The sequence below is a fragment of the Chlorocebus sabaeus genome, chromosome 18, assembly GCF_047675955.1.
Source record: "Chlorocebus sabaeus isolate Y175 chromosome 18, mChlSab1.0.hap1, whole genome shotgun sequence".
NCBI classification, from domain to species: domain Eukaryota; kingdom Metazoa; phylum Chordata; class Mammalia; order Primates; family Cercopithecidae; genus Chlorocebus; species Chlorocebus sabaeus.
In genome coordinates, this window is record NC_132921.1 from 60,244,596 (window position 1) to 60,272,356 (window position 27,761).

General features: G+C 38.1%; 1 long non-coding RNA gene across 4 annotated transcripts in view; it reads left to right on the forward strand.

Annotated features, from left to right (window-relative positions):
• The window catches only part of LOC103222644 (uncharacterized), a 353,739-nt gene that overhangs the window by 272,292 nt on the left and 53,686 nt on the right, over positions 1–27,761 (forward strand). For all 4 annotated transcript variants that reach the window (XR_005234819.2, XR_005234818.2, XR_005234820.2 and 1 more), the window contains one exon: positions 27–713. This is a non-coding gene — a long non-coding RNA (uncharacterized lncRNA). The remainder of the gene's footprint in view (positions 1–26; positions 714–27,761) is intronic.

Here is a 27,761-nt window from a genome sequence, read left to right on the forward strand (position 1 = left end):
TTTTTCCAACTATTTTTGATCTGCAGATATCGAACCTGGGAAAACAGAGGGCCAGCTGTCCCTACAGCAGAGAGGATACAGCAACACAAGCCTTTACCTCTAAGAAGGAAGATGTCGCTTGATCACTGTGAGATGCTATGTGTTCCTTGAGATTGGTTTGTGGCCTCAGGTCACAGGGCAAAAGGATGAGAGGAACCTGGAGGTTTATTAGAGACAGGAGCGTAGGGGACCACAGTGTCCACTGTGAGTATTAACTGCAGCACGGCTTTCAGGGAGGAAATGGATGCCCTCCTTGCCCACATTCAGAGAGCAGCATTGCCTTAGGAACTTACTAACTCCTGCCAATGCCAGCCAAATGTCTGGTAGCACTGTTGCCGCTGGAAAGGGACCCAGTGAACAATCTCCTTTTCTGAGTAATTTTATGACAAAGATGAACAATAGGTCAGATGGAAACCGAGATGCCGACTGTTAGAATCTTGGATGTGCAGTGAAAGTGGGCATCTTTACTTATACAAAATACTTAGACTGAGACTGACCCACCTGGCCTCGGGCAGTGCTGCACTTTTGCAGGCTGCTCTCTGTGAGGCCTGCCCTGGAAAACTAGCACAGAGGAGCACCTCACCCTGCAGATGGCTGGCTTCCGAGATGAAGACGATGATAAGAAGATGCTGAGGTGTGTGTGTCCAGTTCCTCTCCCAGATTCGTCAACTCAGGTAATTCACTCTATTGCTGAAAAGTAAGGGGTAGGCTGAGAAGCCAGAAGTGCTTAGGGAAAAATTCTTCCTCATAGAAACCGGAGGAGTGGGAAAATACGTTTCTTTCTTATAATAAGTTTTCTTGGCACAGACACCAGAATTTTCATGAGTGACACCATCAGCAACAAGAATATTGTGGCTTTTGCAGGCAGCTTCAGGGGACTATAGCATAACAACGGAGAAGATAAATGTTTAAAGGATACTTGCTTTCCTCATCATTGTCGGTGTTTTCTAGCCTAAATGCCAGGAGTGGTTCCGATTACATTAGCCCATGAAAGTGATGCATGGGTGGGTTTGGGAGAAAGAGAATAAAGTTATGAAGAACAAGATAAATTCATATACAATCACGTATCGTCAAAGAATGGTAATATGTTAGTTAGAGACATTTTTGGGAATACTCACAGCTTACAGTTTATAATCTAATGGAAAAGACAAAAGCCAACCAATGCAAGAGAAATAGCCATTTGTAAATATATAGTTTTGTTGTAGTGAGAGTTAAGTCAGTGATTTTGTTAGTGAGTGGGGTTAAAGGGAAAGTTGACAAAGAAAGTGAACCTTGATCTGTGATGATGAGGAGACGGGGAATGTGAGAACAGGAGCCTTGAGGTTCTGGTCGTATGGTGAAAACTCATCGAAATGAGCTAAATAGTCTCTCTGATGTCATCCAAGGTTGGATATGAAATATTATGATGTTGCTGCTGCTGCTGCTGCTGCTGTTGATGGAAGGAAGATAAATGTGACAGACGCCCACAAAGTTTTTGGCAAGAAATAAGATTCCATTTGATATGATGCATTTCAAGGTGACGACCTTTAGCATCATGCATATGTGGCATGTTTTGGCTCATTCCTAAACTATGGGGTTTGTGATCTATACAAATGTGGAAGGCATCAGGTTGAAATGCAATATAATATCTCTTGGCCAATGTAATCGACAAAGTGAAAATTGCAACAATTCCTCACATACACGTTGAAAAGCAGAAACACCACCCCAAAATATGAGAAAGTGGTTTCTCAAAAAAAAAAAAAAAAAAAAAAAAAGTGAGGAAAGCATCTAAACATAGGATAAAGGCTCTTTATACTGCTATTGCTCTTTTCAGCCTGATATCAAATGCATCATTTCTTTGATGTGGTTAGAGAGTACTTATGTCCTTATTCACTAAAGTCAATCTTCTTTGGGATTGATCCCAAAGGATCAATGAGATGCACCCCCACCAACCCTCTCTGCAGGTTCTCCTACTGTCTTTTTAATTCCTCCTATTATTACCCCAGTAAAGACCTTAGGACATGTGCTTGGTTTCTTGCTTTTAGCTTCTGTTCTTTTCAATTTATCTAACTTGAGCCTCCTGATTGGTGTTCCTATAATACTTTCCTTCCTTCCTCCCTTCCTCCCTTCCTCCTTCCCTCCCTGCCTCCTTCCCTTCCTTCCTTCCTTCCCTCCCTCCCTCCCTCTCTCTCTCTTTCTCTCTTTCTTTTTTTTTTTTTTTTTGAGATAGGGTCTGGCTCTGTTGCCCAGGCTGGAATGCAGTGGCACGATCATGGCTCACTATAGTCTCTGCCTCCTGGGCTCAAGTGATCCTCCCACCTCAGCCTCTTGAGTATCTGGGACCACAAGTACATGCCACCACACCTAGCTAATTTTTGTATATTTTGCAGAGATGAGGTCTTACTATGTTGCCCAGGCTGGTCTCAAACTTCCAGGCTCAAGCAATCCTCCTGACTTGGTCTCCCAAAGTGCTGGGATTACAGGTGTGAGTGAGCCATGTACCTGGCCATTTGTTTGTATCAGTTGCCAATCTAAATTTTAAAATGGCTCTCCATTCTCTACAAGATGAAATCAAATTCATTTACCCAATATTCACCATGATGTATAAGACAGACCTATTTTTTAACTTCAGTTCTCCCATTTAATCACACAAATTCTTCAGTAAGCCACACTGACTCATTGTTTCCCCAAACAGCTCTTTGAACTTTCCACCCACTAGGTCTCTGCTCATCCTAGTTTCCCTTATCCCTTTCCTCCCACCACCTAAGTCCTTTCTGTAAGTATGAGTTCAGCTAAAATCCACATTCTGCATGAAATTTTGCCCAAACACTGTAGTCAGGATTTTAAAAAATTGTGCCAGTCATGTCATTCACCATATTTCAAGTGTATTGATGATTTTTTGGATCTTGTTAATACATCTTACTCTTCAAAAACATTCTTGAGGGCAGAGACCTTTTCCTGTCCTTCCTATATCTAGCAAAATTATTTTACATCATAGATTCCAATGATGAAGGAAGCATTTCAGAAGAGGGGAGAGGAGAAGGAATGTGCCGCAGAGGTGAGCATGTGGGCTTCTGAGGCAGTAAGCACTTTTATTTGTTTATTTATATATTTATTTATTTTTGAGACCGAGTCTCACTCTGTCACCCAGGCTGGAGTACAATGGCGCTATCTCAGCTCACTACAACCTTTGCCTCCTGGGTTGCAGTGATTCTCCTGCCTCAGCCTTCTGAGTAGCTGGGATTACAGGCGCACATCACCATGCCCGGGTAATTTTTGTATTTTTAGTAGAGACAGGGTTTCACCATATTGGCCAGGCTGGTCTTGAACTCCTGACCTCAAGTGATCTGCCTGCTTCGGCCTCCTAAAGTGCTAGGATTACAGGCTTGAGCTACCTTGTCCGGCCCAGGAAGCATTTTTAAACTAAATAATAATGAAAACAACATCAACTATTGAGGGATGCAGCTAAAGTTCACTTAGAGGGAACTTATAGCCTAAAATAAATACATTAGAAAGCAAAAAAGGCCAAAAACCAGTGGCTTTCTATTTCTTGAAGTTAGTAAAATAATCATAAATTAAAATCAAAAAATAGGAAGAATAAAATTATAAAGAAAAGAAAATAAATCAGTAAAAGAGAAAACAAACAAAATAAGGAACTTCTAAAAACTTAAAATTTCTTTATTGAAAAGACTAATAAAATTGGTAAAGCCATGGCAGGAATGAATGGGAAAAAGAAGGCAAAATAGTTGGTATCAGGCATGAAAAAAGATGACATCACTATAGATCCTATAGTCAATACAAAAAATAAGGTATTACAAAAATCTTTATGCCAGCAAATTTGAAAATTAAATAAAATGGATAGATGAATAGGTTCCTAAAGAAAACATAGTCATGAGAAAATTAGAAAAATTTTCTTCTTTGTAACTATTAGTTAAATAGAACTCATAATGTAAAATTATCCCACAAAGAGAACTCTAATCCAGATAGTTTTGCTGATGAATTCTACCAAACATAAAGGCAGAAATCCTATTGATCTTATGTAAACTTCTCTAAAGAATATAAAAAGAGCAAAGAAGATTCCAATTATTTCATGAACCAGTATAACTTTATTTTCCCTTTATTTCTTTTAAAATCTTGAAATAATATCAAACTCACAGAAAAGTTGCAAAACTGACATAGAAGTTTACACATACTCTTTGTCTTTTCCTAAAGTTGACAACTTGCATGACCATAGTACAATTTTTTTAAAACAAGTAGATTAACATTGGACAATACTGTTAACTAAGCCACAACCATTATTAGAATTTTGCCAGTTTGACCTCTAAGGTTCTTTTCATTTCTGGGATCCAATCCAGGATTCCCACATTGCATTTAGTTTTTGCATCTCCTTAGTCTCATCCAATCTGTGGCAGTTCTTCAGTTTTTGCTTGTCATTTATAAACTTGACACTTTTGATGATTAGTGGTCAGGTATTTTGTAGGATGTCTTTCAATTTAATTTGTCTGATGTTTTTTCATGATTCCATGGGGTTCTGCATTTTTGGCGAGAATGTATTACAGATGTGATACTGCAACATCAGGAGGTGCCTGATGTTGACACAACTTATTACTGTTGATGGTAACCTTGATCACTTAGTTACAGTGGTGTCTGCCAGGTTTCCCTGTCAGAAAAATTTCCTATTTTTTCCCTTTGTTGTTGGTAGATATCTTATGGGAGATATTTTGAGACTATAAAAATACCTTGATTCTCCTGAAACTTTGTTCATTGGTCAAATGATGTTTAAGATGTCTACACAGAAAATTATAAACCATAATTGAGATCATTTAAAGAATGCATCAAAAGACTTACAATTTTAAAGATGTCAGTTATTCCTCTCAATTGGTCTATAGATTCAATCTCAGTTAAAATTCCTTACAGATTTTTTTGGTGTAAATTGATAAGCTGATTTTCATATTTAGATGGAAAAACAAAGGCCAAGAATAGCTAAGTTGCTCTTGAAGAAGATGAATAAGGTAGTAGAACTTGTTTTACTGGCTATAAAGTCACATTCTAAAGCTAGAATAATTTACACAGTGTGGTAATAATGCCATGAGAGATAAATAAATGGAGCAGAGTAGAAGGCACAGACTGATTTATTCATAGAGACAGATTTATTCATTTATGACTTAATTTTTGACAAAGATCAACTTTTCAGTGAGTGGTGGTAGATCAATTTTATGACCATTTGGAATAAATGAAACTGAACTCCTGCCTCATATTGGACATGAAAATTAATTCCAGGTAACTTACAAATCTGTGTGTGAAAGGCAAAAACAATAAAGCTTCCAAAAGGTAATATAGGACTGTTTCTTCATGTCTTAGGGGGTAGAGAAAGATTTATTAAACAGAATTGAAAAGCACTAACTGTAGAGGAAAAGATTGATAAATTGGATCACTTTAATATGAAGAACCTCTATTCATTTACAGACTCCCCTAAAAAGAGAGTAAAAGCAAGCTACAGTATTGGATAACATATTTGCAATGCATGTACTACTGGTGGGAGTGGAAAATGGCATAAAGACTTTAGGAAATAGCTCAGTATTTTCTATTAAAGTTCAACATATGAATACGCTATGGCCCAGCAATGCTGTTCTTAGTTACATACTCAACAGAAATGTTTGCTATATGCACTAATAAATAGGTATAAAAATACTCAGAATAGTATTATTCACAATAAACGTACCCTAGAAACACCCCAATTAACAATCAGCACTAAAACTGGTAAATTAATTGTACTACATTCATACAATATATGAAATGGCAGAGAAAAAAAGAAAACAAACTATGGCTACATGCAACAATACGAATCTCACAGACTTACTATTGCATGGCCTCAAGACCGGGAGCCCATGAGGACAATCTGTTACTTGTATTTTTCTCTTACTGTCTCTGACCTTGATGGTGCTGGTGACCTGCAGAAGTTGCTACACCCTTTGCCATGGAGCTGCACAGACACCTGGGCTAGCACTGGGCGCAGCTGAAGGAGGAGGTTTGGTGGGAACTGAAGCAGCTGAGGCTGGGCTGCTGTCCCAGGCCAACCTGGGGAGCCAGCAGTGTCAGTGTGCATGGGCTGGAGCTGTACCTGGTGTCTTGCAGTGACTTTCATAGCTGAACGGCTACTGTTTTATTCCTGCCTTCCAAATCCTGAGCAGATTTCTCTTGTGACCAAACTTAACTGGATCATAATGGAATTCTGGGAAATGTAGTTCTCGATTAGCTAATTTGACTCAGTTCAAGTCATCGTAAGAGTGATTTTTCAGAGAAGAGGGCAAGAGAGAGACTGAAAGAAGACTTTAAGGGGCATCTGTCCTGAGTGGTGGTTACATGGAGGGCACTTTGTGAATATTCATTTGGTGGAAAGTTTAGGTTTTGTACATTTTTAATTACTCATATATTACGCCCCAGCCCAGCAACACTCAGAAAAGGTTACGAAAAAAAAAAAAAAAAAAAAAAAGAGCGTAGGTTTTGAAGTCAAAGGCATAGCTCCAATGACTGATCCTGCTAATTTCTAACTGTAAGACTTTGAAAAAATTATGTAATTTTATTCTTAGTAATGTGGAGATAATAATGCTTTTTACCTCATAAGCTTTGTGAGCATTAAATTACATGATTATATTAGCACTGTCTGGCATATAAAAAGCATACAAAAAAATTTGATTTATTGTTCTAAACATATTACTAGATTATGTGGCAATATATTTTACAATATATTTATAATATGTTTTACATATATAGGTATAATGATATATGATAACAAGAATAGCTAACTTTTTGACCACTTACTGTGTTTCAGGCACTATTATAAGCAAATTTTCATTTATTCACTCACTGAAACTCCATAATAATCCTTTTAGATGGATTCTATCATTACCTCATCAAAGAGATGAGTAAATTGAGTCTGAAGAGGTTATCTAATTGTCCCAAGGTCACACAGCTCTTCAATAGTGGGGCCAAGGATTGAAACCCAGGGCACATATGCGTAGGGAGGGATGTCTGAGCAGGTGGATATTGTCATGTAAGCAATGTGCGTTAGTCAGAACTGTTTTGGTTGGAACTCATAGAAACCCAAGTCCACCTACTAGCTTAGGCCAAGTGGGTCTTTTAGAGGAGAATTACTGAAATATTTCACATAATTATGGGAAAGACAAGGACGTAGTGAGACCCAGGGTCCACTGGAACCAAGATATCAAAGCCCCTAGGCCTCTCTTTCATGTGTCTTTTTTTCTGCTTATCTCTATGTTGTTGCCTTAAATACTGCCTACTGCAAATAAGCTTTCTCCGTGTAGCAGAAACCGTAGCAGGTAGGCAGCTGCTCCTGGGTCTGCGTCCTGTGTTTCCAACTCCCACAGAGAGGCTGCCTCTCTTCCTTTACTTCTAGACAAAAATATGGGGAAAGGGCTGATTAGCCCAGTTGGGTTGTCTATCAATGTATGTCTATGGCAAGAGGAGCAGAGCAGACTCTTATAAACAGATTCTTTAATCTTATAAAGAATCTTATAAAATCTGCTCCTCTTGCCATAGAGGAGCAGAATCTATTAAGTCTTATAAACACATTGTCTGTGTATGGGATTATTCCCAGAGAAGGAGGAAGCCATCATGAGTTATAGGGCCACAGAGATTGGTGTCCACCATGCCTGATATGGAAAAGAAAGCCAAGTAACAAAATGTGTGGGTTGCCCTGGTATGAAGCCTGTATCTCTGGGGAAAGTGTCATTCTTTATCCATGTTCCAGGACTTTCATTTTAATGATTATATTTCCTGGTAGACAAAGATAGGAGGATCAGCCAGATCAAGAGTGAAAGACAGACTGTAGCTGTATTACTTCGCTGAATCATTATTCTAATGCAGGATATCTAATAAGCAAAGGAAAAGAACAGGTACTAAGGAGTCAACAATCATTCTGGAAAACAGATTTTGAAAACAGATGTGCCCATAAACTGCAGAAACTCTTCCTTTCCAGTTACTCATAATGTATAGCATCTCTGAAAATTAAGGCAGGTAGTATAACAACCTATAACCATTCTCAGACACTTTGCAAAGTGATTTTCCAAAACTATTTAGAGAACATGTAGAAACTAATCTTTAGATTAAAGGCTTTTTTGTGTGTGTGGCTAAAATATCAGTTTCCTGAAACTTTAAGGTCCAACGGGAAAAGAATGCAGTTTGGGTTGCGGGTCAAGTTTGGGGTGTCTGATGAATGAAGAGAAAATGAGATCACAGTGAAGCATACTTAATTCAGGAAAAAATGTGCCTCGTTTCCCAGAATGTTTGCTAGGGAAAGGTGGAAGGAAAGGGGGGAACTCCCCATGCAAAATCCTGCTGGCTTACGCTTGATATCCTATTACCATGCCTAAAAGATGATTTATAACATTGACATTTAATATCAGAAATTTACTTGTAATCAACCTTTGATGATTCAAGGCAAAAAGAGGAAAAGATATAATTTTAAAATTATTCCTACTTGGCCTTGGAATCTGGTCTGTAATTTGACACAAATGTGAGCTTGCCCTGTGTGATATTCTGCATTTTGGTGAAGTTAAAATTTATCTAGGTGATCCATTTATATCAGTATGAAGAAGCTACTTTATTCTTTGGATAGCTTAAGAGTATTCCAGAGTATCTGAATATGTGGATTATTATAACTAACCAAGGACCTATTGGGCATTTTGTTTATGTTCAATCTTTTGCTATAACAAACAATACTGACACGTTCTATTTGCCATGTACACATTCTATTTTGCCCATTTTATATTTAGCACATAAATTCATAGAAATAGAGTTGCTTTATCAAAGTGTATATGCATTTTTAGTTTTAGTAAATTGCTCCTCTCAGAGATTTTATCAATGGACATCTACTCCAGTATCATGTATGCATACCATGATTAACATAATGTGTTATCAGATTTATCATTGTCCATCTGCTAGGTTAAAAAAAGATATCTCAGGGTGAATTTTCATCTTTGCTTATGAGTGAGGTTGAACATATTTTCATGTGTTTAAGAGCAATTTGAATTTCTGTTCTATGAACTGTTTATGTGCAACTTCTGTCCAATTTTCTGTTAGGTTCTTTTTTATTGATTCATAGGAGTTCTTTATATATTAAAGATATTAACCTTATGCAATGAAATGAGTTGAAGTTAAAAAATATACAGTTTGTGATTTATGTTTTGATTTAGTTTAAGGTATTCTTTTACCATGCATATTTTAAAATTTTTATGGAGTTGGATTTATCAATATCTTCTTTTATGGTTTCCTCACTCAAAGGTTATAAAATATTCCTCCACAGTTTACACTAATTTTGTTATGGTTTCATTTCTTTACATTTAAATCTTTGATCCATCTGGAATTAATTTTGTTATAGTGCCTTATGGTGGTATCCAATTTACTTAATTTCCAATTCTAATCCAGTTATTTAAATAATATGTGTTGAATAAGCAATTTTCCCACTGATATAAAATGGCATTTATGATAGATTATAAATATAAATAATATATTTATATTATAATTTATAATATATAAAATGGCATTTATAATAGATTAACACCCTATGTTTGCTATAATCTGTTGCTAGATTTTCTTTAATATTTCTATATTTTCTGTTATATTTCATTGTTCTATCTATACATGAATCAGAATCATGATGAAGTAGGCAGAATAATGTCCTTCCCCTCATCCCTCCACCTCCAAGATGTCCACATCCTAATCCCTGGTACCTATACATGTATTTCTTTACATAGCAAAAGGGATTTTGCAGATTTGATTAAACTTGAAACCTTGAGATGGAGGGATTTTCTTAGATTATCTGGATAGGCAAAATCTAATCATGTGGGCATAAAATTAGAGACACATTTCCATCTGTGTTTAGAGTAAGATGGAAACAGGACTACAGAAAAATTTTAGAGAAATGCAACATTGCTGACTTCAAAGACAATGGGATGAGGCTGTGAGCCTAGGAAAACAATGGCTTTTAGGAGATGGAAGAGGCGAAGCATCAGATTCTCCTTTAGATCCTCCACAAAGGAACACACCCCTGCCCGCACCTTGACATTAGCCCAGCGAGGCCCATTTCGGACTCCTGACCTCCAGAACTATAAGCTAATAAATTGGTATGGTTCGAGTTTGTGGTAATTTGTTACAGAAGCCATACGAAACTAATATATGTGCTATTTGAATAATGTGTTAATATCAGGTAGAGCTAGTCCACTCCTGCCCTGTAACTTTTGAAATTTCCCCCTGACTTGTCCTGATGATTCTTGTTTATTTTCCATTTGAATTCTAGATTGACCTATCTAGTCTCCTTCTGCTTTCCTCAAAACCTGTTGGCATTTGAATTTAAATTTTATAGAATATGTGTATTGATTTAAGGAAATGCTTTATGATTTTGCACCCTCTAGTCCAAAAACTTGGTAGACCTTTTTGTTTTGTTCTGTTCAGGTTTTCTTTTTCCTTTCCTCCTCAATAGTTTTATAAACATCTTATTATGTAGATATTACCACTTTTCTTTCAAAGATTATTCATCGACATTTTCCCTTTTCTTTTTTTTTAATTTATCTATCTATTTATTTATTATTATACTTTAAGTTCTAGGGTACATGTGCACAACGTGCACGTTTGTTACATATGTATACATGTGCCATGTTGGTGTGCTGTACCCATTAACTCGTCATTTACATTAGGTATATCTCCTAATGCTATCCCTCCCCACTCCCCCAACCCCACAACAGGCCCTGGTGTGTGATGTTCCCCTTCCTGTGTCCAAGTGTTCTCATTGTTCAATTCCCACCTGTGAGTGAGAACATGTGGTGTTTGGTTTTCTGTTCTTGCGATAGTTTGCTGAGAATGATTTCCAGCTGCATCTATGTCCCTATAAAGGACATGAACTCATCCTTTATTATGGCTGCATAGTATTCCGTGGTGTATATGTGTCACATTTTCTTAATCCAGTCTGTCATTGATGGACATTTGGGTTGGTTCCAAGTCTTTGCTATTATGAATAGTGCCGCAGTAAACATGTGGGCATGTGTCTTTATAGCAGCATGATTTAGAATCCTTTGGTTATATACCCAGTAATGGGATGACTGGGTCAAATGGTATTTCTAGTTCTAGATCCTTGAGGAATCACCACACTGTCTTCCACAATGGTTGAACTAGTTTACAATCCCACCAACAGTGTAAAAGTGTTCCTATTTCTCCACATCCTCTCCAGCACCTGTTGTTTCCTGACTTTTTAATGATCGCCATTCTAACTGGTGTGAGATGGTATCTCATTATGGTTTTGATTTGCATTTCTCTGATGGCCAGTGATGATGAGCATTTTTTCATGTGTCTGTTGGCTGCATAAATGGGGTCATTTGTTTTTTTCTTGTAAATTTGTTTGAGTTCTTTGTAGGTTCTGGATATTAGCCCTTTGTCAGATGAGTAGATTGCAAAATTTTTCTCTCATTCTGTAGGTTGCCTGTTCACTCTGATGGTAGTTTCTTTTGCTGTGCAGAAGCTCTTTAGTTTAATTAGATTCTATTTGTCAGTTTTGGCTTTTGTTGCCATTGCTTTTGGTGTTTTAGTCATGAAGTCCTTGCCCATGCCTATGTCCTGAATGGTGTTACCTAGGTTTTCTTCTAGGGTTTTTATGGTTTTAGGTCTAACATTTAAGTCTCTAATCCATCTTGTATTAATTTTTATATAAGGTGTAATGAAGGGATCCAGTTTCAGCTTTCTAAATATGGCTAGCCAGTTTTCCCAGCACCATTTATTAAATAGGGAATCCTTCCCCCATTTCTTGTTTTTGTCAGGTTTGTCAAAGATCAGATGGTTGTAGATGTGTGATATTATTTCTGAGGCCTCTGTTCTGTTCCATTGGTCTATATATCTGTTTTGGTACCAGTACCATGCTGTTTCATGCTGTTTTGGTTACTGTAGCCTTGTAGTATAGTTCGAAGTCAGGTAGCATGATGTCTCCAGCTTTGTTCTTTTGGCTTAGGATTGTCTTGGCAATGTGGGCTCCTTTTTGATTCCATATGAACTTTAAATTAATTTTTTTCCAATTCTGTGAAGAAAGTCATTGGTAGCTTGATGGGGATGGCATTGAATCTATAAATTACCTTAGGCAGTATGGCCATTTTCATGATACTGATTCTTCCTATCCATGAGCTTGGAATGTTCTTCCATTTGTTCATGTCCTCTTTTATTTCCTTGAGCAGTGGTTTGTAGTTCTCCTTGAAGAGGTCCTTCACATCCCTTGTGAGTTGGATTCCTAGGTATTTTATTCTATTTGAAGCAATTGTGAATGGGAGTTCACTCATGATTTGGCTCTCTCTTTGTCTGTTATTGGTGTATAAGAATGCTTGTGATTTTTGCACATTGATTTTGTATCCTGAGACTTTGCTGAAGTTGCTTATCAGCTTAAGGAGATTTTGGGCTGAGTCGATGGGGTTTTCTAAATATACAATAATGTCTCCTGCAAACAGGGACAATTTGACTTCCTCTTTTCCTAATTGAATACCCTTTATTTCTTTCTGCTGCCTGATTGTTCTGGCCAGAACTTCCAACACTATGTTGAATAGGAGTGGTGAGAGAGGGCATCTCTGTCTTGTGCCAGTTTTCAAAGGGAATGCTTCCAGTTTTTGACCATTCGGAAACTGTGGGTTTGTCATAAATAGCTCTTATTATTTTGATATACATTCCATCAATATCAAATTTATTGAGAGTTTTTAGCATGAAGGGCTGTTGTATTTTGTCAAAGGCCTTTTCTGCATCTATTGAAATAATCATGTGGTTTTAGTCTTTGGTTCTGTTTATATGATGGATTACATTTATTGATTTGTGTATCTTGAACCAGCCTTGCATCCCAGGGATGAAGCCCACTTGATCATGGTGGATATGCTTTTTGATGTCCTGCTAGATTCGATTTGCCAGTATTTTATTGAGGATTTTTGCATCAATGTTCATTAGGGATATTTGTCTAAAATTATCTTTTTTTGTTGTGTCTGCCAGGCTTTAGTATCAGGATGATGTTGGCCTCATAAAATGAGTTAGGGAGGATTCCCTCTTTTACTATTGATTGGAATAGTTTCAGAAGGAATGGTACCAGCTCCTCCTTGTACCTCTGGTAGTATTTGGCTGTGAATCTGTCTGGTCCTGGACATTTTTTGGTTGGTAGGCTATTAATTATTGTCTCAATTTCAGAGCCTGTTATTGGTGTATTCAGGGATTCAACTTCTTCCTGGTTTAGTCTTGGGAGAGTGTATGTGTCCAGGAATGTATCCATTTCTTCCAGATTTTCTAGTTTATTTGCATACAGGTATTTATAGTATTCTCTCATGGTAGTTTGCATTTCTGTGGGATCGGTGTTGATATCCCCTTTATCATTTTTTATTGTGTCTGTTTGATTCTTCTCTCTTTTCTTCCTTATTAGTCTTGCTGGTGGTCTACCAATTTTGTTGATCTTTTCAAAAAACCAACTCCTGGATTCATTGATTTTTTGAAGGGTTTTTTGTGTCTCTATCTCCTTCAGTTCTGCTCTGATCTTAGTTATTTCTTGTTTTCTGCTAGTTTTTGAATGTGTTTGCTCTTGCTTCTCTGGTTCTTTTAACTGTGATGTTAGGGTGTCAATTTTAGATCTTTCCTGCTTTCTCTTGTGGGCATTTAGTGCTATAAATTTCCCTCTACACACTGCTTTAAATGTGTCCCAGAGATTCTGGTATGTTGTATCTTTGTTCTTATTGGTTTTAAAGAACATCTTTATTTCTGCCTTCATTTTGGTGTGTACCCAGTAGTCATTCAGGAGCAGGTTGTACAGTTTCCATGTATTTGAGTGGTTTTGAGTGAGTTTCTTAATCCTGAGTTCTCGTTTGATTGTACTGTGGTCTGAGAGACAGTTTGTTATAATTTCTGTTCTTTTACATTTGCTGAGGAGTGCTTTATTTCCAACTATGTTGTCAATTTTGGAATAAGTGCGATGTGGTGCTGAGAAGAATGTATATTCTGTTGATTTGGGGTGGAGAGTTCTGTAGATGTCTATTAGGTCTGCTTGGTGCAGAGCTGAGTTCAATTCCTGGATATCCTTGTTAACTTTCTGTTGCATTGATCTGTCTAATATTGACAGTGGGGTGTTAAAGTCTCCCATTATTATTGTGTGGGAGTCTTATGTCTCTTTGTAAGTCTCTAAGGACTTGCTTTATGAATCTGGGTGCTCCTGTATTGGGTGCATATGTATTTAGGATAGTTAGCTCTTCTTGTTGAATTGATCCCTTTACCATTATGTAATGGCCTTCTTTGTCTCCTTTGATCTTTGTTGGTTTAAAGTCTGTTTTATCAGAGACTAGGCTTGCAATCCCTGCCTTTTTTTTGTTTTCCATTTGCTTGGTAGATCTTCCTCCATCCCTTTATTTTGAGCCCATGTGTGTCTCTGCATGTGAGATGGGTCTCCTGAATACAGCAAACTGATGGGTCTTGACTCTTTATCCAATTTGCCAGTCTTTATCTTTCAATTGGAGAATTTAGCCCATTTACATTTAACGTTAATATTGTTATGTGCGAATTTGATCCTGTCATTATGATATTAGCTGGTTATTTTGCTCGTTAGTTGATGCAGTTTCTTCCTCACATTGATGGTCTTTACATTTTGGCATATTTTTGCAGTGGCTGGTACCAGTTGTTCCTTTCCAGGTTTATTGCTTCCTTCAGGAGCTCTTGTAGGGCAAGCCTGGTGGTGACAAAATCTCTCAGCATTTGCTCGTCTGTAAAGGATTTTATTTCTCCTTCACTTATGAAACTTAGTTTGGCTGGATATGAAATTCTGGGTTGAAAATTCTTTTCTTTAAGACTATTGAGTATTGACCCCCCACTCTTCTGGCTTGTAGAATTTCTGCTGAGAGATCTGCTGTTAGTCTGATAAGCTTCCCTTTGTGGGTAACCCGACCTTTCTCTCTGGCTGCCCTTAACAGTTTTTCCTTCATTTCAACTTTGTTGAATCTGACAATTATGTGTCTTAGATTTCCTCTTCTCGAGGAGTACCTTTGTGGCATTCTCTGTATTTCCTGAATTTGAATGTTGGCCTGCCTTGCTAGGTTGGGGAAGTTCTGCTGGATGATATCCTGAAGAGTGATTTCCAACTTGGTTCCATTCTCCCCATCACTTTCAGGTACACCAATCAGACGTAGATTTGGTCTTTTCACATAGTCCCATATCTTGGAGGCTTTGTTTGTTTCTTTTTACTCTTTTTTTCTCTAAACTTCTCTTCTTGCTTCATTTCATTCATTTCATCTTCAATCACCGATACCCTTTCCTCCAGTTGATCGAATCGGTTACTGAAGCTTGTGCATTCGTCACGTAGTTCTTGTACCATGGTTTTCAGCTCCATCAGGTCATTTAAGGACTTCACTACATTGGCTATTCTAGTTAGTCATTCATCTAATCTTTTTTCAAGATTTTTAGCTGCTTTGTGATGGGTTTGAACTTCCTCCTTTAGCTCGGAGAAGTTTGATCATCTGAAGTCTTCTTCTCTCAACTCATCAAAGTCATTCTCCATCCAACTTTGTTCCATTGCTGGTGAGGAGCTGTGTTCCTTTGTTCCTTTGGAGGTGGGGAGGCGCTCTGATTTTTAGAATTTTCAGCTTTTCTGCTCTGTTTTTTCCCCATCTTTTCCCCAAAGGTATTTGGTCTTTGGTGATGGTGACATACAGATGGGGTTTTGGTGTGGATGTCCTTTCTTTTTGTTAGTTTTCCTTCTAACAGTCAGGACCCTTCGCTGCAGGTCTGTTGGAGTTTGCTGGAAGTCCACTCCAGACCCTGTTTGCCTGGTTATCAGCAGGAGAGGCTACAGAAGAGTGAATATTGCTGAACAGCAAATGTTGCTGCCTGATTGTTCCTCTGGAAGCTTCATCTCAGAGGAGTTCCCCGCCATATGACCTATCAGTCTGCCCCTACTGGGGGGTGCCTCCCAGTTAGGCTACTCGGGGGTCAGGGACCCACTTGAGGAGGCAGTCTGTCTGTTCTCAGATCTCAAACTCCATGCTGGGAGAACCACTACTCTCTTCAAAACTGTCAGACATGGACATTTAAATCTGCAGAGGTTTCTGCTGCCTTTAGTTTGGCTACGCCCTGTCCCCAGAGGTGGAGAATACAGAGGCAGGCAGGCCTCCTTGAGCTGTGGTGGGCTCCACCCAGTTCGAGCTTCCCAGCAGCTCTGTTTACCTACTCAAGCCTCAGCAATGGTGGGCGCCCCTCCCCCAGGCTCACTGCCACCTTGCAGTTAGATCTCAGACTGTTGTAGTAGCAATAAGGGAGGCTTCTTGGGCGTGGGACCCTCTGAGCCGGGCATCGGATATAATATCCTGGTGTGCCGTTTGCTAAGACCCTTGGAAAAGCACAGTATTAGGGTGGGAGTGACCCAATTTTCCAGGTGCTGTGTGTCACGGTTTCCCTTGGCTAGGAAAGGGAATTCCCTTACCCTTGTGCTTCCCAGGTGAGGCAATGCCTTGCCCTGCTTCAGCTCTCGCTTGGTGGGCTGCACCCACTGTCCTGCACCCACTGTCCGACATGCCCCAGTGAGATGAACCTGGTACCCCAGTTGGAAATGCAGAAATCACCCATCTTCTGCATCGCTCATGCTGGGAGCTGTAGCCTGGAGCTGTTCCTATTCAGCCATCTTGGAACCATGATTCTATTTTCCCTTTTCATTTATTTTTTAATTGTTGCCTTTTTTTCAAATATATCTTCTAGTGATTTTTGTTTGTGTGTAGGAAGGCTGATAATTTTTGTGTTAATTTTTTACACACATCTACCTTGTGAATTGTTGTTTGAAATGAGTTTTCAGTTGATTGCTTTATTTTCTTCAGGTGAATAATCACAACTCCTGAAAAATAAGGTAATTTTGTCTCTTCTTCTTGAATTTTTATATTTCTAATATATGTTTCTTTTGACTGGTTCCTCCAAGACTATGTGGGGAAAAAAGTGATGAAAGTGTTCCTAAATTTAATGAGGAATGCCTCTTCCTTTGTTTCCCATATTTGATGCTAACCTTCGGGTGAACTTAGATATAGTTTTTATGTTATAGAAATTGATTTATTTGAAGGGGATGACCAAGCATGCATAAAATACATTTTCTCTTTTCTCCTGGAAACAGAGATAGACATCCCAGGCTCTTCTGCAATTAGGTTTGGCCATGTTGCTAAGCTGTTTCCAAGAGATCATAAACAAGAGTGTGTGTGTGTGTTTATGTGTGCGTGTGTGTGAGATTTTCATGCTTATCCTATGAAAACCTCCCTCAACAATTTTTCCAAACACTATCCCCTTCTGGCTGGCTGGATGCAGGCAATGATGAGGTCCTAGGGGACTGCAAAGTCACAAGAAGGAAAGAGTCTGGGTCTTTTAGTAATGGTGTGGAGAGCTGTGCCAATCAAGGACATCCACCCCACAGTACTGCAGAAATCTTAAGCTTTCACAATAATGCAGCCATTGTCATTTGTTGTTGTGGGACTTCCATTCCTCACATTCGTTCGATCTGGGGAAAGAACGTGCCTATGGTCTGTTGCTAGGCTGGAAGTCAGGAAATGCAGGGCTGCCTTCTTTTGGGTGGAGGGAGTACTGGTTATAAGATGCTCTGCTGCTCTGCTGTTCTTTCATTCTTAGGTTTAATAAACAGTCTGTCTTCCTCTTTCTACCTTTTCTTAGTTCTTCAGACACCTGGTAGGATTGCATTTTCCAGCTCCCTTTTGGTAGGGTAAGGCCATGTGACTAGTTCCAGCCAGTGAGCTATGAATGGACTTGGTAAGGGGAACTCTCCAGGCCTCTCTTCCTTCTGGAAAAGCTCGAGATAGACACTTCTCCAGCTACCTAAACCGCTGAGTGACAGCAGTCAGCACATGACTCCAACTCCCTTTAAAGGTGCTAAGAGTTGTCAAAGAATAACCTGTGTTGTTTTAAGCCACTGAGATTTGGGGTTTGTTAGTAATTGTACCTTTACTTAGCCTGTCCTATCTAACATTAAGTAACATTTTCAAGAGTATGTACTAGATGTATTTTTAAAAGCCTTGCACTTTTCAAAATGTCTTTCTCGTGTGAAAAAACAAGTTAGCTGGGGAAGAAAATGTTTGATGGTCATTCTTTTCCCTTTAAAATTTTGTATATGTTCCTCTACTCTCTTTTGATATTTATTTTTCATAGAAGAAATATGAGGCTACCCTTTGTAAACTTTTTTCTTTTCTCCAAATTCTTGCAGCAATTCTTTTTTAATAGGGTATGTTTTAAAAAGTGTTAGGCTTCATTAGTTGTTTTTTTCCCCCTGGAATATGATGAATCTTTTAAAATGCATAGGTCTTTCTGTAGGCCATGCAATCATTCTAGTGCAAACTCCTTGGTTATTACTCCACTCACTTATTCATTCGTGTATTGAGTAGACATTTGTTAAGTACCTACTATGTGGCCAGAACTGTGCTGGATGCTGAGATGCAGCAGTGAACACGTCATCTGATTTTTTAATCTTAAAAAATATTTTAACAGCTTTATTGGGATATAATTTACAAACCATAAAATTCACCCATTTAAAATATACAGCTCAATGATTTTCTGTAAATTTAAAAAGTTTTACAACCATTACCACAATCCAGTGATAAAACAGTTGTGTCACCACAAAAATAGCCCTTGAGCCCATTTGCAGTCATTACCCATCCCCACTAATTTCTAGCTCTAGGGAGCCATGATCCTAATTTCCATATTCATAAACTTGTGTCTTCCGAACATTTTATACAAATGGAATCATATATCCTGTGATCTTTTGCATCTGGTTTCTTTCACTTAGCATAGTGTTTCTAAGGTTCATCCATTTCATTCATGTTGTAGCATGGATCAGTACTTCATTCCTTTTTACAACAGAATAATCTTCCTTTCTGTGGATAGACCACATTTTATTTACCCCTACATTGGTTGATGGGTAATTGAGTTGTTACTACCTTTTGGCTATTAAGAATTACGTTGTCATAAATATTTGCAGATGTCTGGGAGTGGAATTTCTGGGTCATATGGTAAGTTTATGTGTAACTTTGTGAGAAATTGCCAAACTGTTCTCCATGAGTAGCTGTATCATATCACATTCTCACTAGCAATGAGTGAGGATTCCAGTTTCTCCACATTCTTGCCCTCGCTTGTTATTGTCTGTCTCTTTTTTATTGCAGCCATTCTAGTAAGTGGGAAATAGCATCTTTTGTTATGTTTTTGTCTGGTTTTGGTGTCAGGGTAACACTGGCCTCCTAGAATAGGTTGGGAAGTATTTCCATCTCTATTTTTTAGAAGAGTTTGTGAAGAATTAGTATTAGTTTTTCTTTAGATATTTGGTATAATTAGTCAATGATGCTATCTGGGCTTGGGCCTTTCTTTGTATCAGTACTTTAATTAATAATCCAGTTTCTTTAACTTTCTATAAATCTAATCAGATTTTCTATTTTTTCTTGAGTTAGTTTTAGTACTTTTGTCTTTCTAAGAATGTGTCTATTATATGTAAGTTGTCCAATTTGTTAGCATAGAGTTGTTGTTCATAGTGTTTCCTTATATCCTTTTATTTTGAAGTTAGTAGTAATGTCCTCTTTCTCATTACTGATTTTGATAGTTTGTGTCTTCTGGGTTTTTTTTTTTTGTTTTTGGTCATTTTAGTTATAGGCTTGCCATGTTTGTTGATATTTTGACAAACTTGACATTCTACATCACCAGGAATATGAGAAAGCTTATCAAAGCCCACTAGAGCTTTCCTATTTCCAGGTCTCTCTGTTGAATTTCTGGTTGGTCTCCTGGTCTGTTGCTTACCCCAAGCAGAATCATGACCTCAGGCTAGCTGATATGTTAACCTTTCCTGAGTGTTTGCCACAGAGCTCTGTTGTTTTCATCAATGCCTTGGGCATGGAGGTGGGTAGGAGAATGGGAGGAGCACAAGGTTCCTACTTTGGTCCAGTAGTTTGTCTTGAAAAAACTTCTCAATTTGTTGTATGCTCTTGGACAAATTCAAGAGTCCTAAAGTGGTTGTTTTTGAAATTTTTCCCAGCTTTATCATTGCCTTTTGGGGAGAGGATTTGCCAACCTTTTCACTTAGCCATTCTGGAAATCCAGATATGATCTTTATGGGCTTCATGATCCGATGGAAAAGACCCACACTGAGCTTCTATTTCATTTGTTCTCATTCCTTCTTTGGAAATCTGAACTGAATATATTTAGGTTCTCTACTCGCTGCTGTCTATTATTTTATCTCATGTAATTTTCTTCTTTTTGTCATTTGCTTTTCATTCTGAGAGAACATCTGAAAAATCACATTACAGATTTAGTTTCTAGTTTTCCGTTCCTCCAAGTATGGTTTTAATTCTGTTGATTCAGATCATGAGGTCAGGAATTTGAGACAATCCTGGCCAACGTGGTGAAACCTGGTCTCTACTAAAAATGCAAAAATTAGCCGGGCGTGGTGGTGCATGCCTGTAGTCCCAGCTACTCTGAAGGCTGAGGCAGGAGAATCACTTGAACCTGGAAGCGGAGGTTGCAGTGAGCTGAGATCATGAGATCGTGCCACTGCATTATAGCCTGGGCGACACATGAGACTCCGTCTCAAAAAATAAAAATAAAAATAAAAATAAAAATTCTTTCCTTGAAATTATTCTCTTTATCCCCCCTTCATCTTTCTTCCTCTGTTGTTGCCTGTTCAACCTGTACTGCCTTTTCTATTCAGCCTCTCTCTCCTCTCTATGACTTTCTGGTCCTGATTTTTGGTGGTAAGGTCATTCCTTCTTGTCCTCTATTGAGGAAACCAAACAATTTTCAACAGTTATTTTTCTGATTCTGCAGCATATAATTTTGAATGGAATCTTTGGCCTTAGAATCTTCATGGTGCTGCTTTCAGACCACTGCTGTCATGCTTTCCGTACACCCTCTGATGGTTTTGCTTTGTACTCATCTCTTAATCACAGGAGATCTATCAACACTTGACAAATAAAATTTGTGGATTTTTCTGCCTTCAACCTCTGTGTTATGTGATGGTCACAGTTCTTTATTTGAGCTACAGCTTAGAGCACAGCTTTACAGAGGGCTACTGGTCAAACTTCCAGTTTCAAGCTGGCATTCCCCTATGGCAATTTTGCTTATTCAGGTGATATCTTTTCCTACTCCAGTGATTTGTTTACTTGAAACTCAGAACTGATGAAGTGGACTAAAACTCATAGTTTCCACAGCAAAAAGCTACAGAAACATTTCCTACCTTTGTCCTCAGTTGGAAGCACAGAAATGCTAACACTGATCTTCCACCCACCTATTGCACAAATTTTTCCCTGAAAGTTATGTTCTCTGAATAGATAGAAGAAGATAAGTAGGAGAAAGAGGCACAAAATATTTCTCTGCCTACCTCAGAAATCTAGGTCTATGTTGAAAACAAATAGTTGTAGAATTTTTCAAGTTAATGCTAAATTTTGGCCCTGAATAATGGGGCAGAAAACTGAAGTGTGACATGGATTTTTATCTTTTAAGTTGGAGTTTATTTCATGGGCAATCATGGTATACTTTCGTTTATTAAGTAATGGAGCATAGGCTGGTACCCTGAACCCAGGTCAATGTTTTTCCTTTCATGTACTGTTTTCATGGTTCAGGTACCCAACCTTTTTTCACTAGGGTACTTATATGTATTTTTCTTTATTGGATGCCATACTTTGAAATATTTTTCTCCTACCAAACTACAGTTTTAAGGAATAATTAATTTACCCTAGTAATTTATTCATCAAAATAATGTATGATGTCAACCAAAGTTTGTGATAAGTATAAGATAATCACAGTTATTCAAAGAGTTGATAATATTCAAAACCAAAGAAGGCAGCCTGATAGCCCATCGCAGTCTTTGTAGGCCATGTAAAATTGCTGTAGGCTTTTTGACACACTGATACTCTTTCCAAATACCCCATTTTTAACTCTGTGAAGGCTTAGGAGTCTGGGGACCTCATGGTTAGGAATTGCCACATTCTCAAGGATCTGAAGTGGCAGAAGTTTGGCAGAGGCTTGTTGGTCAGCATGGAGACAGAAGCTCCCAGTGTGGTGCTATCTCTTAAACTTTAAGCTAGATTAACATAGCATGGGGCCTAGCAGTCTGACAGATGATTGTAGATTCTCAGCTGCAGAGAGAAGCACTGTGACTTTGTTTTCAATTTAGCATTTATGTTTATATATATTCTCAAATATATGTGTATATGTGTGTACACACATGTGCACACACTCATACACACAATTTCTGAAATTTGTTTCAGTAAAACCTGCATTAGTGCAGAGGGACTCATGGAGTGCCTTCAATAAAAAAGTCACTGTGTGTTATGCGATAACATTGAACAGACTCCAGACAGCCTCTTATCTTAGATATACAATAACGTAGCATAACTCAAGCCTAAAGGAGAAGTTAAAGCATTAGGTAACAGTAGCAACAGTAGCATGTTAGTGGAGTAATAACTCTCCTGGAGGATAATCCAGGATGGGTTTTATTGAATTCAGTTTATTTAGCTGGGTTAAATCCAGATAGGCATCACATTTACAAGAAGGTGCTAGCAAAAGGGCAGGTTATTACAAGCACATTTAGAAGATAAGCAAATAGAAGGCTGAATCAAATCAGAGATCAGGAAGGGAGCAGAAGTGGTTCCTGGTTCAACTGCTTGTCTTGGGTAGGTCTATACCTAATCTGACTAAGACGAAGAATAATTACCTTCTTAGACATCTGCAGGGATGCACAGTGTATAAGCTCTCTTGCTGTTACCCTTATTGACAAGCTTTCTTTGTGTCCAATGGAAGTTCCTCGCTTTGCAATTTAACCACGTTTTCTTTGTTCCTATGCTGTGTGCAGAATTAAAATAATTATTCAACATTTTAAAATAATGATTCTTTTAAAAAATGTGACAATAGTTGTCATCTCTTAATTTCTTCAGCTCTCCACACCAATTAACAAACTGTAACTCCTTCAGTTGATGGTATTTTTCTTCCTCTTTAATTATTTTTCTGCTTTGTTGTCTTCTTTTCCAATTCTGACAGATGTTTACTTGGTTATTTCTACACAGGTGTGCTTGGAGATATGGCAATTTTGGTTCCAGACCACCTCAATAAAGTGAGCATTGTAATAAAGTGAATCACACAAAGTTTTTGGTTTCCCGGTGTATATAAAAGTTATGTTTACACCATGCTGCAGTCTATTAAGTATGCAATAGCATTATATCTAAAAATGCACATGCTTTAATTTAAAAATATCTTATTGCATCAAAGACGTGGAATCAACCCAAATGCCCATCAATGATAGACCAGATAAAGAAAATGTAGTACATATACACCATGGAACACTATGTAGCCATAAGGAGGAAAGAGCTCACGTCCTTTGCAGGGACATGGATGGAGCTAGAAGCTGTTATCCTTAGCAAATTAACACAGGAACAGAAAACCAAGCACTGCATGTTCTCACTAATAAGTGGAAGCTACATCATGAGAACACATGGACAATTGGAGGGGAAACAACACACACTGGAGTCTATTGGGGGGACTGGGGGAAGGAGAGCATCAGGAAGAATAACTAATGGATGCTGGGCTTAATATCTATATGATGGGTTGATCTGTGCAGCAAAGCACCATGGCACATGTTTACGTATGTAACAAACCTACACATTCTGCACATGTACCTCAGAGCTTAAAATAAAAGTTGAAGAAAAAAATATCTTATTGCTAAAAAAAAAAAAAAAAAAAAGCGAATGATATCTGCGCCCTCAGTGAGTTGTAATCTTTTTACTGATGAAGGGTTATGCCTTGATGTTGATGGTTGCTGACTGGTCAAGGAGGTGGTTGCTGAAGGCTGGGGTGACTGTGGCAATTTCTTAAAATAGGAAAACAATGAAGTTTGCCACATCAATTGATTCTTCTTTTCATGAAAGAGTTTTCTGTAACATATAATGCTGTTTGATAGCCATTTACTCATAAGGGAGCTTCTTTCAAAACTGAAGTCAACCCTCTCAAATCCTGCCACTGCTTTACCAAATAATTTATGTAATATTCTAAATCCTTTGCTGTCATTTCAACATTGTTTATAGCATCTTCACCGGGAATAGATTCCATCTCAGGAAACCACTTTATTTGCCCACCCATAAGAAGCACCACCTTATCCCTTAGTTCGATCATGAGAAAGCAGCAATTCAGTCACATCTTCAGGATCCACTTCTAATTATAGTTATCTTGCTATTTCCATCACATCTGTCCTTACTTCCTCCACTGAAGTCTTGAACCCCTCACAGTCATATGTCAGGGTTGGAATCAACTTTTCCAAACTCCTTTTAATGTTGATATTTTGATCTCCTTCCATGAATCACCAGTATTTTTAATGGTATCTAGAATGGTGAATCCTTTCCAGAAAGTTTTCCATTTGTTTTGCTCAGATCCAGCAGAAGAATCACTATCTACAGCAGCTATGCTCTTATAAGATGTATTTCTTTGGCTTTTTAAAAAAAATACTCTAAGTTCTAGGGTACATGTGCACAACATGCGGGTTTGATACATAGGTATACATGTGTCATGTTGGTTTGCTGCACCCATCAACTCGTCATTTACATTAGGCATTTCTCCTGATGCTATCCCTCCCCCAGCCCCCCGCCCCACAACAGGCCCCAGTATATGATGTTCCCTGCCCTGTGTCCAAGTGTTCTCATTGTTCAATTCCCACCAATGAGTGAGAACATGCGGTGTTTGGTTTTCTGTTGTGATAGTTTGCTGAGAATGATGGTTTCCAGCTTCATCCATGTCCTTGCAAAGGACATGAACTCATCTTTTTTATGGCTGCATAGTATTCCATGGTGTGTATGTGCCACATTTTCTTAATCCAGTCTATCATTGATGGGCATTTGGGTTGGTTCCAAGTCTTTGCTATTGTGAATAGTGCTGCAGTAAACATACGTGTGCATGTGTCTTTATAGTAGCATGATTTATAATCCTTTGGGTGTATACCCAGTAATGGGATTGCTGGGTCAAATGGTGTTGCTAGTTCTAGATCCTTGAGGAATCGCCACACTGTCTTCCACAATGGTTGAACTAATTTACACTCCCACCTACAGTGTAAAAGCATTCCTATTTCTTCACATCCTCTCTAGCATCTGTTGTTTCCTGACTTTTTAATGATTGCCATTCTAACTGGCATGAGACAGTATTTCATTATGGTTTTGATTTACCTTTCTCTGATGACCAATAATGATGAGCATTTTTTCATGTGTCTGTTGGCTGCATAGATGTCTTCTTTTGAGAAGTGTCTGTTCATATCCTTTGCCCACTTTTTGATGGGGTTGTTTTTTTCTTGTAAATTTGTTTGAGTTCTTTGTAGATTCTGGATATTAGCTCTTTGTCAGATGGGTAAATTGCAAAAATTTTCTCCCATTCTATAGGTTGCCTGTTCACCCTAATGGTAGTTTCTTTTGCTGTGCAGAAGCTCTTTAGTTTAATTAGACCCCATTTGTCTATTTTGGCTTTTGGTTTTTTTTGGTGTTTTAGTCCTGAAGTCCTTGCCCATGCCTTTGTCCTGAATGGTATTGCCTAGGTTTTCTTCTAGGGATTTTATGGTTTTAGGTCTAACATTTAAGCCTTTAATCCATCTTGAATTAATTCTTTTGTGTAGGGTGTAAGGAAGGGATCCAGTTTCAGCTTTCTACATATGGCTAGCCAGTTTTCCCAGCACCATTTATTAAATAGGGAATCCTTTCCCCATTTCTTGTTTTTGTCAGGTTTGTCAAAGATCAGATGGTTGTAGATCTGTAGTGTTATTTCTGAGGCCTCTGTTCTGTTCCATTGGTCTATATATCTGTTTTGGTACCAGTACCATGCTGATTTGGTTACTGTAGCCTTGTAGTATAGTTTGAAGTCAAGTAGCATAATGCCTCCAGGTTCGTTCTTTTTGCTTAGGATTGTCTTTGCAATGTGGGCTCTGTTTTGGTTCCATATGAACTTTAGTTTTTTCCAATTCTGTGAAGAAAGTCATTGGTAACTTGATGGGGATGACATTGAATCTATAAATTACCTTGGGCAGTATGGCCATTTTCATGATATTGATTCTTCCTATCCATCAGCGTGGATGTTCTTCCATCTGTTTGTATTCTCTCTTATTTTGTTGAGCAGTGGTTTGTATGTAGTTCTCCTTGAAAGGGTCCTTCACATCCGTTGTGAGTTGGATTCCTAGGTATTTTATTCTCTTTTTATCAACTGTGGATGGGAATTCACTCATGATTTGGATCTCTGCCTGTTATTGGTGTATAGGAATGCTTGTGATTTTGCACATTGATTTTGTATCCTGAGACTTTCCTGAAGTTGCTAATCAACTTAAGGAAATTTTGGGCTGAAATGATGGGGTTTTCTAAATATACAATCATGTCATCTGCAAACAGGGACAATTTGACTTCCTGTTTTCCTAATTGAATACCTTTATTTCTTTCTCTTGCCTGATTGCCCTGGCCAGAAATTCCAACACTATGTTGAATAGGAGTGGTGAAAGAGGACATCCTTGTCTTGTACTGGTTTTCAAAGGGAATGTTTCCAGTTTTTGCCCATGCAGTATGATATTGGCTGTGAGCTATTTTCCATCAATACCAAATTTATTGAGAGTTTTTAGCATGAAGGGTTGTTGAATTTTGTCGAAGGTTTTTTCTGCACCTATTGAGATAATCGTGTGGTGTTTGTTGTTGGTTCTGTTTATGTGATAGATTATGTTTATTGATTTGCATTTGTTGAACCAGCCTTGCATCTCAGGGATGAAGCCGACTTGATCATGGTGGCTAAGCTTTTTGATGTGCTGCTGGATTCAGTTTGCCAGTATTTTATTGAGTATTTTCGCATTGATGTTCATCAGCGATATTGGTCTACAATTCTCTTTTTTTTGTTGTGTCTCTGCCAGACTTTGGTATCAGGATGAGTTAGGGAGGATTTCCTCTTTTTCTATTGTTTGGAATAGTTTCAGAAGGCATGGTACCAGCTCCTGTTTGTAATTCTGGTAGAATTTGGCTGTGAATCTGTCTGGTCCTGGATTTTTTTTGGTTGGTAGGCTATTAATTATTACCTCAATTTCAGAGCCTATTATTGGTCTGTTCAGAGATTCAACTTCTTCCTGGTTTAGTCTTGGGAGGGTGTATGTGTCCAGGAATGTATCCATTTCTTCTAGATTTTCTAGTTTATTTGCATACAGGTGTTTATAGTATTCTCTGATGGAAGTTTGCATTTCTGTGGGATCAGTGGTGGTATCCCCTTTATCATTTTTTATTGTGTCTATTTGATTCTTCTCTCTTTTCTTCTTTATTAGTCTTGCTAGTGGTCTATCAATTTTGTTGATCTTTACAAAAAACCAGTTCCTGGATTCATTGATTTTTTTGAAGGGTTTTTTGTGTTTCTATCTCCTTCAGTTCTGCTCTGATCTTAGTTATTTCTCATCTTCTGCTAGCTTTTGAATGTGTTTGTTCTTCCTTCTCTAGTTCTTTTAATTGTGATGTTTAGGGTGTCAAGTTTAGATCTTTCCTGCTTTGTCTTGTGGATATTTAGTGCTATAAATTTCCCTCTACACACTGATTTAAATGTGTCCCAGAGATTCTGGTACGTTGTGTCTTTGTTCTCATTGGTTTCAAGGAATACTTTTATTTCTGCCTTCATTTTGTTATTTACCCAGTAGTCATTCAGGAGCAGGTTGTTCAGTTTCCATGTAT